The following is a 17843-nucleotide window of genomic DNA, read 5'->3' on the forward strand; positions in this document are numbered from 1 at the left end:
AGCTGGCTGCCTGCAGGTACAGGCTGCCTGCAGGTGCAGGTTGCCCGCAGGCTGCCCACAGACAGCCCAGGGGCTTGCTGCACCGGCGAACAGGGTTGGGCAGCCAACAGGAGTACAGCAAGTGGTGAGCAGGGCAGGAAGTGGGGCTAAGTTGCTGCAGGCACAGACATGTCAAAGGTAGCAGAAAGTTCAAAACAATGGTGGTGATGGCTGAAGCGATGGAAGAGCGGAGTTTTGTGAGATCTGATTAAAAGGATCCTTCCTCAAGGCTTCTAACAATTTTCCGTGCTTTAAGACTTACAACATGTATATGTAGCCTGCTGATACACCTCTCTTCCCTCTCCCTCAGTATTCAGAGTACCACATATCTCTTCTGTCCCACTAGCTCATAACTGTTTAAGCCCTTTTAGGATTAGTGCTTCCCTATGGCTGACATGAGGAGGCCACTTTTTGACCACATATGGGAGAGGGAAGAATGCCTAGAAGATCATGAGATGATTTCCCTGCATCGAATGTTTGAGGTGATCGGCCCCCAGCTCACAGAGAATGACATGGAAGCACTCTCATTCCTTCTGGACCCACCCAGCAGATCCGGCCCTTTGGGCTGTGGCAACAGTAGAAGAGGGTGGTTGTGAGACCAACTCAGCTGTGTTAGGGAGGTGGAAGAGGAAAAAACAGTGCTGGTGTAATGTGGCCAACACTGATGGTAGTCTTAAGGTTGCTGCAGTTAGACAGTGGCCCAGGAATAGTGTCCAACTGCATCTGGAGGTAGAAAGCAGGAGAAAATGGGATAAAACCAATTTTGTGCAGCTGCTACATCTCCGGAGAATAAGGCATGATCTACTGCCATATGTCACCCTGAAAAGGTAGTGAACAGTTTCTCCTGAGAGATATACCTATGGACCATCTGTTCTGTCATCTGACCGACAAGGGGACAATTGTCTTAATTCAGCCTCTGCAGAGCCTCAGCGTGATCAGTGGGAGATAGGTTCCAATTGCAGCAAAAGGAAATGAGTAAGCAGAGGCCAGGCAAGATCTACTTCTCCCCACAGGTAGTGGGGAGCCAAAGCAGCTTCTGCTCCAGAGCAGGAGATCCAACCTCCCACAAAAGTGACCTGTGACATCTGGCTTCATGTTTGTGCAGAACACTGTGCACATGAGCCTTGTATCAGAATGTGATGTTGAACAAGCAAAGCGACTGGAATGTCATTTTGATGTACTTAGGCAGTCCAAGACCACCCTCACATCCCATGGCCTGGGCTCAATCATCTGTAATACCAAGTTCTCAGAGTTGTCCAACTGGGATGCCTTCCGGAATGGCTCACTGCTTAGAAGCACTGAAGGGAGTCTTCATCACAGACTCTCTTAAAGAGGCCATGGGCCAGGAGGTTACCCAGCTACTGATCAATGTGGATGAGGATGATGTTTATTGCTAGGAAGCATTATTCTCCAGGCCTGGAAACTCCAGCCTCTGGGAAACGTAGGGCATTTCAGTTTTATTCCCTGATTACCATGGCTTTTCTACATTGGATATGGACTTCAGAAAAAGTTACTTTTAGAAAAGGAGTCTTCATCTGGTTGTGGGGCTGGGCTGGATCTTGGCAATGACAGGACTCTGGGGAGTCACAGTTGTGCCACAGCTGCTCTTGAAGTAGTTGAAGCATTGAAAGAGCAGCAGGGAATGGTCTCAATGGACAGTCAAGTGTAGCAGGGCTTAATGGAGGCACCAACTCAGTGCAGATTCCTCTCATTCTCAGCTGGAAGAGACATCTTTGGGGGAGATAACTTTGTCCTGCTGGTGAAGCTTGAAGCCCTCTTGGCATGAGCTGGTGTGTACATCATGCTCATTACCACTATTTGTATTATTATTATTTTTTATCTCCTCTCTTGCAGAGGTGGGGAGCAGACACACTCAGCAGGCACACTTTTAAGGCTGGCAGCAAAGCATATTGTTTTTACTAAAAAAAGAAATAACCTTATTTCCATCATATCTGATCTGATGTTGGGGTCGGACGTCTTCCCTTTAGGTTCACAAAACCACTAATTCCCATGGTGGGAGGCTGGTGACGATAAAGGTGGAAACATGAGTCACTTTTCTAAGGACACTTCTCACTTCTGTGATTATTTGTACATAGTATAAATAATAAGGGTTTTTTTTAAGGTGATGAAGTAGTTCAGGCAGCATCTCTGGACAGAAGAAACTGGTTAACTGCAGTGGGGAGCACCAGAGGCCAAAAATACATAATTGTAGAAGTTGTATTTTTAAAAAACAAAAACTGGAAGACTTTTTGACAAAGTTCTTAATGTATTGCATTTGCAAATGACAATGTCAATTAAAAAAAAATAATTTGTAAAACAAACAAACAAACCACCGAACAAGTAAACTTCAAAGGTTTCCAGGGCAGATTTCTGATGATATAAACAGGTCCCCCAATATTCTTGCACTTGCAGGCATCTTGCCTGGGTCTGCCAGCCTTTACCCAGCCATGTATGACTTCTTGGGCCTTCCTCTTCCTCTCTACTTTCCTCTGCATCTCCAACCCTCAGCTTGCACTCTCTCTCCCCACTCCATCTTCCAGCACACATTACAGGCATCCTACCTGTTTTGGATGGATTTCTCAGTTATTGATCTTGGTCTGTTCCTTCTTGAGCCCTTGGTCATTATCGTCTCTCCCCTCAGCATACACACACTTTCTGGGGCAGGGATGAGCAACTTGTGACCCTCCAGATGTTCTGGACTACAACTCTCATAATCCCTTACCATTGGACATGTTGGCTTTGCTGATGGGAGCCATAGTCCAAAACATCTGGAGAGTACCACATGACATACCCCTGGGGTAGATGATCTTTCAAGTAAAAAGATTTGAAAACACAAAACCGTAAAAGTCTCTACTGAATCATGAACCCAAACAATTCAACGTATTAACTTTTCAAAGCTCCCCAATTATTTTGTTTATTTATTACTAATACTTGAATACTGCTTAATATAGCAAAAATTCTAATTGTTTTTGTAAATCAAATCATGATTTTTAGGTTCGGAATGAACAGGACATTCTTGTGTCATTTGTGTTCCTATGAACTCAATAATCTATGCCATCTGAAAAATGTGGCAGCTTATTATTCTCTTGCACCTCCTGGTGGATTATTACAAACTAATTCTGAATCTCACTGCTAACATATCTGCCTGATCTGTGAGGCCTGTGCCAGTACAGTCTAAACAGTCATTTGCCATTGTGTTAGTTCAGCCTTGATGGGACCTTCAGATAGACGTCAAGGCTGTTGTACAGTCCTTGGCCTAGTTTGGTATCATAGCAACATGGATGAGCTATGTGGCTAGAGTTGCCAGGATGCAACTGAGAGATCCACTAATGGAGAGGGAGATCACAAGTTCTACCGCCACCCATTTCTCCCCTAGTCCTATTGTCTGCCCTCTCTACCACACCCTATAGTGATCAGTGATCAGGACTCTGGGCCTGCCTCACAGCAGATGTAAGACAGGTGGGCAAAAAGACTGGGTAGTGGAGTGGAGGGACAGGTAGAAGTAGCCATCGTGGCTTTGTCTAGATTTTATTGGCAGTTGTAAAGGAACAGAGCGATTTCTGGGTTGCAGCTTGGCAACTCCACATAGGCCTTTGAGAGCCTTGCAGGTGCACTTGTTTTGAAGGAAGCATCAGACAGTCTGCCATTTTATGGGTATGACACAGAAAAGTTATGCCTCAGCAAAAGCAGGGGTGATCCCAGGCTTCTCCACTATAAAGGGTAAGCCCTGGTATCCTTTTCTGCATCCTCTTTTCCCCACCTCTGCATTTGGGACAAGACTGGTTTTGCATATTCCACTCCCCGCCCCAACCTCTCTCTCTCTCCCTCTCCCCCCTCCCCCCCGCCCCTCCTGGTCTTAACCTAAGGAAGTGTATGAATTTTGAAGACATTGTATAGGACATTTTGGAAATTGTCATATCATTCATACATTACAATCTTTCTTTGCCAGCAAACACACACACACACGCACACACACTCACACACACACACACACACACACGCTTCTTCATCAGGAACACCCTGAAATATTTTCTGTGTCTCAGGATACAAGACAATAACTGGATCTTTACATCAGAATATTTTATCATGCTGCATTGTTAATGAAAGTGCAAAGCTCTGACCTTAAAATGTTGGTGAGAATCGATGGTCTACAGCTTTAGAAGAAGAAGAAAAACAGAGACAGGGAACAAAATAACCTGAACTCTGTCATCAGCACAGCCAAGATTAAATACTGGAAAAGACAAAAGACCTGTGTTGGCAGTTCAAAGTGAATGAGCTGGGCACCCATCAATTTTTAAACTCAGCGAGACCTGAAGAAGCATTACTGTACAAGGGTAGTATAAAGTCTATCAGAGGCAGCATTTTTTTTTAAGAGCCTTTAAAAATGGGAAATCATTCTTCCAAGAAACCGGTGATGTATGATCACATTTTTTCCCATACAGGTGGGAAGTGGCATAACAATAAAGAAATCATTCACAATTTATTGATGTTTCATCAGAGTTTAAGGCCATTTCATGTTCTAAAAATAACCTCTCTAATCTTTTGCTTCCAGTCTTGAACTGGGAACTTGCCAGTAGCTGTATACACAACTTTCCACAGAAGCTACCCTGGTTTGTCAGTTACTTCAGTCAGAGGGCCTTATTCTCTTGCATTGGCTCATCATCTAATAAATTAAGCCCACCTTTATGATTGTTTAATTTCTCCCTGACCCTCCCTGACTCAGCCTCTTGCTTGTTTACTACATGCTCAAAAATGTGTAGCTTTTCTTTACCTCACCAGATCCCATCCAAGTCAGTTCAGCCCTTCCATGTCTTCCAGCCCTTCCAGTTCTTTTGTCTTCTGTCTCAAACTGAAACTCTACCTTAGACCTCACCTTGTCTCAGACAATGACATTTGGACCTCTTTCCATGCCTGATTTCTCCCTGTACTTCAATACTAGTTTTTCAATTATGAGCCAACCAGGTCCCAAATTCATCACTAATTTCCAAGCACTCTTCTATAATCACACTTTGTTTCCCATCAGCTTGTCCCATTCCCCCATTAATTTTATTTTAAACTGTTTATTTTCATACTTCATGGCCTCAATCCAGGTACAGTTAGTTGCTTAGTGCAGTCCAATCCCATGCAGGTTTACTCAAATGTAAGCCCCAGCCACTTCAATGAGGCTTAGTCCCAAGTAAGTGAGCAGAGGATTGCAACCTATGTCCCACTGAAACCATTGGAACAGGTTAGTTCCCATTACTTTTAATGGGACTCAGTCATGAATTACTTTAGCTACACTGGAGCTGATCATATCACAAACTATGTGAACTGGAGATGCAGTTTTAAGTTGTGTTTCTTGATGTGGATGTTCTGTTCATTTCACTGCTCCTCTTATTTGCCATTAGCTATGGCTTCATCACTGGCTACTAAAGAGCACTGGCCTAGCAGTGACTTTCTAGTTTGATCTTATCCGTCCCAACCCCATTTTCTGCCTGCAGACTGTATCTATTTGTTTTCAGACAATTCCACTGAAGTAAGTGGAACCATTTACAAGTTAGGTAGAATTATTTAAATTGGCAAAAGGTTGGATTAAAAAAAAATCTCTCCAAAAGGATAGACTAGCTTGAATGGAACAATGCAAGAGATGCAGCCCCAGTTTCACCACTAATGAACGATATATGAAATTGATACACTGGCCCTGCCAATGTATTAGACCTTATTTACTTGTCATTTTGTAGAAAACGTCACATGCTCTAAATGAAATGTGGCACTTGGCCTAGATCTAAGCGTGGCTTTTGATATGTTTCAGAAACTCAACACTTCCTGTACAATTTAAGCCGTTCTGCTCCATTACTTTCAGTTGGCTTCATTAGTGGGCAATTCCTGCTAGACGGATGAGGTTCAGTCCAGTGCTTGGTAATAGCACCAGAGAAAAGAGTGTTCCATTAAGTTACTCAGCACAACATCACTTATTTATAGCCTCTAATGTTTTGCCAATGTCTGGAACTCCCCATTTTGAAATGTTCTATGGTATTTCCTGCCATAATGAAAATGTTTGGGAATTCTCTAAAGGCTTGTGCCTTACCACTTCACTAATCTTAAGGTCTGCTTTTCTCTTCGTTTGCACACAGGTATAATTAAAATAAACAGTAGCACCAAAGGGATCTCAAGAAATCATGTAGTCCAGTCCCTTAGACTGAGATAGAATTTGTATAATACTATTTATCACTTCTGAAATCTACAAAGTGATTTAGAGAGCAATTCAGTGGCTCCTAAACAGCATCTGAGGGGCCATAGGATGCTGGCAGTTTCCCTCCCCAGGGCTGTAGCCAGAGCTATGACCTCAGTGTGAGCGGGGAGGGGGAAATCTGAGCAGGGATTCACCACCCCTACCCCAAGCCTCCCAGCTGCCTTGGAAAGCTCCTTGGTGGCTCTTCTTCCAAAGGTGGTATCATGATCTTGGAAGAGGATGGGAAGGGAGGGAAGGGGGCATGTCAGTGGGTGGGGTGAGGAGAGGGGGTGGATATACCAGATTCGCAAGCCTCTCACTTCCCATCCTGGCCCACAGCAAGGTGAGGGAGCTCAATGAGTTCAGAGGCCATCTAGCTCAAAATGCACAAACAGGGGACAGAGAGGCAGTAAAAGCCTCTGTCGCTCCTCCCATTCTGTCTGGCTCTTTTTGGCCATGTGTATGATAGACATAGGGCTCTGAGATCAGAGCCCTCTGTCTAAGAGGCATCAGTTTTGTAGGATTGCATCCTTGCAGTCATTGACTGGGTTCACATGACATGACAGCCCATCATAGGTGATAAGCCACGGTGGGTTGTCGTGTCATGCAAACCCGGACAGATTCCCAGAGGGTGGTTTGTTCATGCACAACAAGCCACCCTAACAACCCATGGCTTGTTCTAGGGGTCGTTCAACCCATGATGGGTTGATGTGTCATCCGAACCTGGCATTGCTGACCCATTGTGGGTTGCCGGCATCGGCAAGAAAGCCGCTTGGCAAGAGAGGCAGAAACCCCTGTTGTTCCTGCCAAGCAATCTTGCCAGTGAGAGCCACTCCAAGGGTGCCCAAGTGGCACTTTGGAGGGGCTGTGACTTGTTCACTAATTCCTTGGTGCTGTATATAGGCTGATTTTATGCCTTTGACAGGTGACAGGTGGGGAAAAGGGGTGCTTAGCAGTGTGATCCCCAGAGTTTTAACTATTGCCCTGACCCTTGGGGGTCCTCTGCTAAGAATTCCTCTGTTACGCAGGGGGTTGGACTCGATGGTCTTATAGGCCCCTTCCAACACTACTATTCTATGATTCTATGAATCCCCATTTGCCTGAGTCCACAGCATGTCTTTTTCATAGAGATCCACCAACCACCCTCTTTTTCACTCCCATTTGCAGTAACCACACTGCACTTGACAGTGGCTACTGAAAAAAGGAGGGAAATGGGTTTCTGTGAAAAAGAGTCTCTATGAAAAGGAGTAACCAATTGTCTGTTGGGCTCACCGTGGGTTATTCTGACAATAACCCACACTGCGTAACTTATTACATAGGGTGGGTTGTCTTGCTGTGCGAACTCACCCATTAAAATGAATTTACTGTAGGATAGGTTATAATTATACCCTTTTAAAAAAGAGAAACTGAGGTGAGAAATTAGTGACATGCTGAAGTCCACTCAGTGCTGTGTTTGCACGTAACAGTAAACCATCATTTAGTGGTATGTTAATGAGCAGAAAGGAGACCATGTAAACCACAGGGCTCATGTACTTCCCTTGCCCTCTCTCTTCCTCCCATGTGACCAGGAGGAGAAATAACCTAGAATTCGATTTTGCCTTAGCAGATTTCTGCTTTGTTATCTGCAAACCAGGAATTACAGTTTAAAATAAACTCCAGTTTGTTAAACAAGCTAGCAAAATAACCCAGAGATTGTTGTTGGCTTCTTCAGTAATTGACTAGAATTTATTCTAAACCATGATTCATGGTTTGCGCATGATGACAAACCAGGAATAAGCTAAAGTGAAAAGGAATACTGATTTATTCCTTCTCCTGGTCATGCAGGAGGGGAGGGGGGAGTGCGCAAGCCCAAGGCTTTATTTCGGCTCCTTTCTGCTCATGCATGTAATGCTAAACCATAGTTTAGTATTACATGCGAATGCAGCAGTGTGTTCAATATCAACATGGCTCAGTAAACATACAGCCACACCAGTTCTACTACTATCTCAGTCCAATTAGGGCTTCCAGTCCAGTGCTGGCTCCAGGTTTTTGAGGGTCCTTGATCAAGATACCCTCAGTGGGCCCCCTCTCTTAGTCAGCCAACCTTCCCACGGCTATGACACCAGTGGCTATTACTCCTCAACCTCTTTGGCTTGTTATGTTTCCAGTTTAGAATGGATCTGGGACAGCTTTCCTTTCCTATATGATGCTATATGATTAAGAAGGCAGATGAGTGATCACTAACACTGTGGTTGTTTAGCAGATGTAACGGCTGAAGCTAATTCTGTGAATTAGACCAAACAATGTTTCTGGTATCCTTTGGTTGGTTTTTAAAAGGACTCACATTTTATAAAAGATGGAGCAGGACCTCTGCTGGTTGTAAAAGATTACTGTACTTTAACAAGATAATTTTCCTGTGATTATGTATCACAATATGCTCCTTGATTGGATGGTAATATATAATCCCGCCTGCCATCTGTACACAAAAATACAATTTTAACGGAATTGTTTCTAACAAGAAGGGAAAGCGATATTGAAGACCTAGACTTTTGCCAGGAATTTCAGTTCCTTTAAGTGGGGGGTCTGCACAACAAACCTCCTACTGAGCTTGGCAAATAAAGTGACTGACTGAAGTTAGGCCCTTGATTTCATTTGCTGACTGAAGTTAGGCCTTTGGATTTAATCGATATAGTTCAGCATTCTGGCTGAAAGTGTATTTGTAATGTGATAAATGGTCTAGGGCTTCCCGCCATTGTAAATTTAACACAACATCCCCAATGTATTTATTTGTTTGTTTGTTTGTTTATTTATTTATTAAATTTATTAATCGCTCATCTGGCTGGTCACCCAGCCACTCTGGCCGATGTACAACCCACCATAAAACAATTTAAAACAATAAAATTTTACCATAATTTTTTTTTTAAATACCCTAACCCACCCCAAATGCCTGCCTGAACAACCACGTTTTTAATGCACGACGGAAGCTCATTAAAGAGGGGGCATGACGGAGTTCCCTAGGGAGGGAGTTCCACAGAGTGGGGGCCACCACAGAGAAGGCCCTCTCCCTCGTCCCCACCAGTCTAGCTGTCCTGGCTGATGGGACAGAGAGAAGGCCATCCGAGGCTGATCTTGTTAAGCGGCCTGTCTGGTGTTGCTGGAGGCGCTCCTTAAGAAAGGCTGGGCCGGAACCATATAGGGTTTTAAAGGTCAAAACCAACACCTTGAATTTGGCCCGGAAAACAACTGGTAACCAGTGCAACTCCTTCAGCACTGGAGTGATGTGATCTCGCTGGCGGCTGCCTTTAATCAGGCGAGCCTTCGCGTTCTGTACCAGCTGCAGCTTCCGAACCGTCTTCAAGGGTAACCCCACGTAGAGCACATTACAGTAGTCTAAACGAGAGGAGACCAGGGCATGTACTACCGATGGGAGCAGATGGTCGGGAAGGAAGGGGCACAGCCGCCGTATCAGATGGAGTTGATACAGCGCTGTCCGGCTCACAGCTGACACCTGAGCCTCCATGGACAGCTGGGAGTCCAAAATGACCCCCAGGCTGCCGACCTGGTCTTTCAAGGGTAGCCGTACCCCATTCAACACCAGGTCAACATCCCCCAGCCTCCTCTTGTCTCCCACCAAAAGTACCTCGGTCTTGTCAGGGTTCAGCTTCAGCTTTTTCCTCCCCATCCAGCCACTCACTGTCTCTAGACATTTGGACAGGGATTCTACGGCCAACCTTGGTGAAGGTTTGAATGAGAGGTAGAGCTGCGTGTCAATGTAGCATCAACCCCAGGCCTTGTGGGAGCTCCAAGCTGTCAGGCGCTCACTGCAGCAGTGCTTCTGCCCATCCTTGCCAGGTAAACCCTTTGGGGCCCATGAATGTAGGAGGGGCCCCACTAGAGGGCACTGTACCAAGTGCTCCCTCAAACCTGGAGCTGACCCTGAAATTGTACCAAGCCATTTGCCCAGGGCTCCTGGGAATTCACTGAGTTCATAGCTGACCTAAGACTTGACCTTTGGTTTCCTAAGTAAAAATTCCTATCTGTGATGAAATCAGGAAATGCAGTCACACTTAACTCTCCTCTCCACTTCACACTGTGAGTATAACTGGCAAACCTCCAAAAGTATTTCTTGGAATGACAAAAAGCTGTCAACTTAAAGTCATGTATTTGAATGAATACATGAAGGCAGCCTAAAATACTATAAATCTCTGTATGTCGGAATTACAAATGGGAATGTGAAAACTTTCAGCAGTGGCCTGGTGCTGTTCCCCTGACCTTGAACATGTCATTTCTTTCTCATAACCTCAGCCTGTTGAATCATATGTGGATTTAGAGTATTTTATATTTATTTTATTTTATCTTGTGGTGATAACTGTTTCATAAGGAAACTATAATACTGTCCATGCACTACTGCCATTGGCATTGCACTAGCAGAAACTAACCCTTGCGCCACATCAACAGTGCTTGCTAGCACAATGGGTTTCCCCACTGGATCCTTCCTGCTGCAGTTGACATGCATCTACATTATTAACAGCACAATCCTACACATCTCTGCTCAGAATTCATTTCCAATGAGCTGAAGGGAGCTTAAATCCAAATCAGTGCATATAGGACTGCAGCCTAAGTAAATGTGCAGGCTGATCCTATGCATGCTTAGTCAGAAGTAAGTCCCCCTGAGTTGGATTCATCCCAAGTAAGTGTGGAAGTAATTCTAGCCTTAGAGTTCAAACTTATGCATGTCTACAATGAGGCATGTTCTATTGAACTCAATGGGGCATGCTCCCAAAGATACGTACAGACATTGTAGCCTTAATGTTTGAATGCTACATTCCTGCTAGGTTTTCAAATAAATACAGCACAAATAGATTTTCAGTATCTGCAGGTTCCAGTTGGAAATCCTCACTAAACCATGCAGTAACATTTTGCTACTTACACTTACTTTAATTAAAGCAATTACCACTGTTCACTACAAAGACAGAGTTCCTGTCTCGCTTTGCCGCAGATACCATATCCACTTTACTTTTAAATTTCCATTAAAATGAGGAAAATCATCATTTTAATAAGACTGAAAAGTGTCCTATTAAATGTAAATAAATTAGTACGTACACAAGAGATCAGCTAAACTGAAATGCTCGTTTGCTCATGCAGTATAAAAATAACAATCAATTCTGGAGTTAGGAACAAATCTGTTTCCTAATTCAGCAAAACATGTGCTTCATTCTACAAAGCATTCATTAGCTGACTGTCTTCATTATTAACAGCACAATCTGGTGCATGTCTACTCAGAAGAAGTCCAATATTCCATGGGCCTTATTTCAGGGTAAGTGTGCATCGGATTGCTGCCTAATTCACTCTGAAAGCAATGGGGCTCACATAAACCACAGCTAAGTTGTCGCATTGGTTGCATTGGGACAGAATCATGAGGAACCTGAGCTAGAGTGAGGATTAAACTTTCCTCTTCATGATTTGCAGGGGGGGCTGGTGGCTCCAATTTCGATGGGGCTATGCATCCATTCTGGGTTTCAGTCAGAAGTGGCCAGAACTCTAAAAGAGCTACCCAGGGTGCTGAACCTAGTTTGGGGATAGGGTTCAGCACCCTGGATAGTTTCTTTAGAGTTCTGGCTGGTTCTGACTGAAAGCCAGAATGGATGCACAGCCCCAGTGAAATCAGAGCCACCAGCCTCCACTGATGATACATACAACTGCTGTTCAGGCATTTGCCTGAACACGCAAGGGCTAAAACAGAGGGGGTGGGGCATGTGCATGCAAGCCCCACCCCCATCCAAGGGCTCCTCTTCAACTCATGAAAGTCTGAAGAGGGTTTCTAAGCACTTCCAGTGGCATAGAATCATAGAAGCATAGAACAGTAGGGTTGGAAGGGGCCTACAAGGCCATCAAGTGCAACCCCCTGCTCAATGCAGGAATCCAGGCCAGAGCATCCCTGACAGATGCCATGCGATCAGGAATCCTGCCTTATCCCTTCTAAGTGCATGCAGCCGATGTCTGCCTGATGGTCAGGAGCGCCCTAGCTGCCTCTTGCAGCCCCCTCCAATAGCCAAGTTAGGACACAGATGACGAGGATTCTTTCCAAAGCTTTATTCCTTTATTACTTTATGACTCTTACAGATACTAATCACTAGCGACTAAGCAAGGAACTGCACTGGGGTTAGATAGCAGAGTTGCCTAAGCTCCAGGTAAGGCAGTTGGTCCCCGTTTGAAGGAGAACCGCGGGAAGACCCTGAACTTATGGGCTATGGAGAGATCCTCCCTCTTTCCCTTGGGTCCTTGGGACGCGACTCTGTTTGAGCGCCAAACGAGCAGAACACCTCCTTTCTGCACCCTCCATCTGTCGTCACTCCCTGTGTCTGCGCCAAGCATCCAGGAAGCCCCCCTCCAGCGCTCTCTCACTGCCAGGGTCACTATCTATCCCAGGAATGCTGGCAGGAGGAATCTCTGCCAGCTGCTGTGCTTGTGAGAGATGAGAGAGCTCCTCTCCCATGGATTGCTGTTCCTCCTCAGAATCAGAACTGCTCTGGGGCTCTATGGGCTCAGTTTCCACCCTGACACTGATGTCCTGCAGCCTTGAAATACTTTGCCTCCTTCAAAGTAGGACTCTGAATCAAATGAGACAGTTGCATCTAAATGCACATCGGTGCCCAACGAGCTACAAATAAAGTTATGGCAGCAACTGAGTGCCAAATATTTTGACAGTGCTGCAGATCTGTTTTAAAGGCATTCTTTCATCTGTTGATACATCAAAGATGGTACAATTTGTATGTATATATAACATGCGTGTGTATGAGCATGGCTGTTGTTAAGACATGTTGCATGCTCTGTTACAACCACCATGTTTAAAAAATTGATGACTTATTATATATCACACATGTACAGTGGCAGCTATCACTAGGGGTGGGGGTTGCCATTGTATCTGGTCCTGCTTGCTTCTTCCTAGATCCTGCAACCTTTGCCCAATCCTCTTGCACTTCATGACTTTTTCTGAATAACTTAAATCAGAGGTGGGGAACTTCAGGCCTGGGGTCCTAATCTGGCCCTCTGGGATTTCCCAGGTGGCCATGCTTCCTTCCCCTGGCCCTAACCTACCAATCATTGGGTGGTTTTCTGGCTTTTGTGCAATGTTTTTCTCATTCTAAAGAGAGGTGTGTGCAAATGGCCTCTTAAAATTCTCTACCTTAGTTGTGGGCAGAGAAATTTGGGAGCCAATTTCACCTCTCCAGGTGAAATTCTACATAAATCTTTACGTATCCTATCAAAGCAAAAGGCAGGGACGCAAATGGCGTCCGCTGTGCCAGACACCATTTGCGTCGGAAGACAGGCAGCAGCAGACGGTCGTCAGCAGGTAGGATCTGGCCAGCGCGGATTCCCCCGGGTGGCGGAGGTGAGTCTTTTGTTCTGCTGCGGACTTGGGGGGCCAGATTCTTAGAATCCGGCCTCATTGGAGTCCGTGGCGGAATTCTCCTCCATCCCTACCCAAGGGAGGATAGAACAATAAAACATATGATAGAAAGCGATGTGGCAATAAAACGGTAAAAACACAATAAAAACAGCAACAGCAGCAAACATTCTAAAAAACATCAAACACCAGCCTAAAATAAAACTTACAACAGATAACTGCAGCTACAACCCTGTCCAATAACATCTAATCAGGGGAAGGCCAGGGTAAAGTAGTAAGTTTTCAGGGCATTCTTAAAAGCCTGCAATGATGGGGCCTGGCAACCTTCCGATGGCAACTTATTCCAGAGGTGTGGGGCCACTGCAGAAAAGGCCCTCTCTTGTGTGAATGCTCGCCTAACTGCTCTCACAGGTGGGAAAATGAGAAGGTCCTCTCTTGCCGTTCTTAATGCGCAAGCAGGCTGATATAGGTGAACAAGTAAGTAACAGTTCAATGATGTAAGAGTGCCATGTACTGTCAAGCCATTCTCTGGCCAAGTCTGTCTTACAGAAAGTCAGTAGTATCACAGAGTCAGTGAGAAACTGGCCATTCCCACCTGTTACCTTCTGACACACATGGACACAGTGGTAAGACAGATAATGCCACAGCCTTTAAAAAAATATCAGTGTATCTGAGGAATCTAGGAGAGCAATGTCCTCTGGCCTGGAACAATGCAGAATGGGGATACTGATTCTTCAAGAGCTGCCTTCTCCTCATCTGTGTCCTCCTCTGTGTTGGAATATGAGTTGAGGCCAGGAAACATGGCACCCTGAGTACCAGTGGCACTGGGAGCACAGTGAGAGACTGGGTTCACATGATCATGTAGAAGGAAATAAACTACAGTGGCTTATTCCCCCCCCACCTCAACATGCCAGGGAGATTTGCATAATTACCCTTGCAGCCACACAGAATCCATGGGCAGTTGCAGTGTTCTGGCTGGCTTGTTACACCCAGCAACAAGCAACCCTGGCTGGGGTTGGATGACATGACAAACCACACTGCCAAGGATAATTATGCAAATCCCCCCCCCCCGCATGTCACTGTCGCTGATTTCTCCCTCCATGATCGTGCGAACTGAGCCATTGACTGGGTTTGTACAACACGCAAGTGTGGGTTATTTGTTGAACCATGGGTTAGCGTGTTGTCTGAACCCAAGACATTTTCCGCAGGGTGGCTTGTTAATCATGCATTGTGGCTTATTTTTCTTGAACATGCCACCTTGAGAACCCATGGTTTGTTGTTGGGTTGTTCAGGGTGGTTAACAAGCCACTCTGCATGGTAAAGTCACCTTGCAGAAAATGTCCTGGTTTCAGATAACATGCTAATCCATGGTTCAACAAACAACCCATGGTTCAACAACAATCCACACTTAACCACTGAGTGTGGGTTAGTGTGTTGTGTGAACAGCCCTACTGTTTGTGTATACAGGCAGATCTCTTATACTTATTCTATTATAAGGGCAGGATGGGAGTGAGAGGAATTGCAGTCCCTGCAGCAGCTGCATTCCTATCTTCCTTCCCTGTAAGACAGCTTCTAAGTAATCTCTCAGGCAGAACAGTCCTTCTGTATTTTAGCTAACGTTGATTTAAATAATGGCTCTGGACCTGAAAGCAATGTAACACTTAATTAGTTTTTAACAGTTATTTATCATCCCAACATTTCTTTGGCTTACCTTACTGAATTCTGATTTATATCAGGTTTACTTTAATTGCACAGAACTGATCTTTGCCTGCAGAATTGGCCCTAATGGTATTAACAAAGAATGCTGTATAGAGATAGTAGCCTTTTCTTTTTCATTCCTGAGCCTTCTTTTCTCCCCCAAACATCTGTTGTTCATTGTTCACAATGCAAAGTCTTACAGGAATCAAAGAGGTGGAGAGATTCTTGTGGGTCCAGCTTCCTGCAACACCAGAGTTCTCTAAACGTCAACCAGATCCAACAGACGCAGTGCACCTCATTGCCAGTACAATCAGCTTTACTGGGCTTAGTGTCCATTGCCTTTGGAATGGCTGGACAAACTGGTCACAATTCAAGAAAGAGCTAAGCTTAAATCCACTGAAATCAATGGGTTTATCTACTTTCCTTTGTGTTATATTGCGGCCTTTAACCATCTTCAGAACAGAATGCTGCAGGGACATAGGACCGGTTCACCATGTATACTCCTGTACTCCTGGCTCCATGTGATCACTTCTGAATGCGTACATTCAGCCCACCCTGCCATGTGAGAAAAGAGAGTGTGTGGACTGGGAGTACATAGTGCAAACACAGTATACATTCAGCAGGATTTATAGGGCAGTATCCAATGCTGACATTCCGCTTACACCATTGATGTCGCACTAGCATAAGCGACCTCTAGCACAGTGCCAATAATTAGTATATGCTGGTGCAACGGGTTTCCCTGAGCCAGCATATGTTATTGGCATTGTGCTAGAGGTCACTATTGCTAGTACTATGTCAATGGCATAAGTGGAATGGCAACATTGGATACTGCCCAGTGTCCCACAATGACTTTAAAAAGTGCTGCCATGATTGTGGCAATTGTTGTTGAGTGTATCTATGTTCAGCGAGTTCACAACTAGCTTTTTCCATATGCTTCAGGATTGGGAGTATACAAATGGAGAAGAAAATTCATGTGCATCATAATGTATACTAATAGCGAACTCAGGTGCAGAGTTGTTACGGTAGCCAAAATGGGGCTACTGAGAAACAAGAGAGGGATATCAGCACACTCGAGGGAACCCCAAGGTTTGCAGAAGTAGAAACAAATCTTGAGGAATAAAAACCTAAGGGGGAAAAATAAAAATCCAATGAGGATTGAGTATGCTCAGTGGCCACAGAATGCTGCGTGTCTGTTGTGGGGGTGGGAATGGGGAAGACAGAATGGAGTATCCTGAAAGATGGCATGGCTGGCTAGGTGGAACACTTAACAGGAGCATTTTACACTGCAACATTTTGTTGCAGGTCCCACTTATAGTATGATATTGTGAAAATTTGGCAAGGGTCCTTGTTTAAGTTCAAATCCATAGTTTCTCTTCCTGTACACTATTTTATATGACTCCAGGTTAAACCTGCCATGTGTTCTTTCAGATTCAAATTACTTATTGCATTAAATTATTATTATTATTATTAGTAGTAGTAGTATTTGTATCCCGCCTTTTTCCCAATACTAGGACTCAGTATCAAACTACTGATGATTACAATTAAATATTGATCTTGTGTAATAATGGCAGAGAAGATGATTGAATACAGTATACAGTGAAACATTAGACTGAGCAATTAAAAAAGTGTTACCTACCACATTCTGTTGGATTGATGATGATGAGTGAAGTACAGACTAAGAAACAGCATAAAAACATACGAGGAGCCTTGCTGAATCAGACCAAGGGTGAATCTAGTCCAGCATTCTGTTCACATAGTGGCCAACCAGCTGTTGACTGGGAACCCACAAGCAGGACACGAGTGCAGCAGCACCCTCCTGCCCATGTTCCCCAGTAACTGGTGCACATAGGCTCACTGCCTCTGATACTGGAGGTAGCACATAGCCATCAGGACTAATAGCCATCGATAGCCTTCTCCTCCAGGAATTTGGCCAACCCCCTTTTAAAGCCATCCAAATTGGTGGCCATCACTATGTCTTGTGGTAGAGAATTCCATAGTTTATGTGCTGTGTGAAGACGCATATATTAGTGCTGTGCCGAAAATTTCTCCCACATTTTTTTACCATTCTCATCAATTTGATAGAAAAGAAATTGCTTTTTCAAATTTCAAAAATAAATTCAAAGGAGAAGAAAAGTTTGGAGAAATTCTCATGGGTTGAGTTTTGGATTCTTGTGCTTTCCTTACTTATGAGATGGCTGAGCAGTGCATGAGTGCCCCGTCTTGCATTGTTTATTTTATTTATTTATTAAATTTATTAATCGCCCATCTGACTGGTCACCCAGCCACTCTGGCCGATGTACAACCCACCATAAAACAATTTAAAACAATAAAATTTTACCATAATTTCTTTTTTTAAATACCCTAACCCACCCCAAATGCCTGCCTGAACAACCACGTTTTTAATGCACAATGGAAGCTCATTAAAGAGGGGGCATGACGTAGTTCCCTAGGGAGGGAGTTCCACAGAGTGGGGGCCACCACAGAGAAGGCCCTCTCCCTCGTCCCCAC

The 17843-nt window shown here is 44.6% G+C and overlaps 1 pseudogene; it reads left to right on the plus strand.

Annotated features, from left to right (window-relative positions):
- The first annotated feature begins 425 nt into the window (after positions 1 to 425).
- On the plus strand, positions 426 to 1436 carry LOC146346934 (DNA-binding death effector domain-containing protein 2-like; annotated as a pseudogene).
- Positions 1437 to 17843: the final 16407 nt, after the last annotated feature.

This window comes from Heloderma suspectum, chromosome 4 (genome assembly GCF_057233095.1).
Source record: "Heloderma suspectum isolate Gila_16-S chromosome 4, 16-S_ref, whole genome shotgun sequence".
Taxonomy (NCBI): domain Eukaryota; kingdom Metazoa; phylum Chordata; class Lepidosauria; order Squamata; family Helodermatidae; genus Heloderma; species Heloderma suspectum.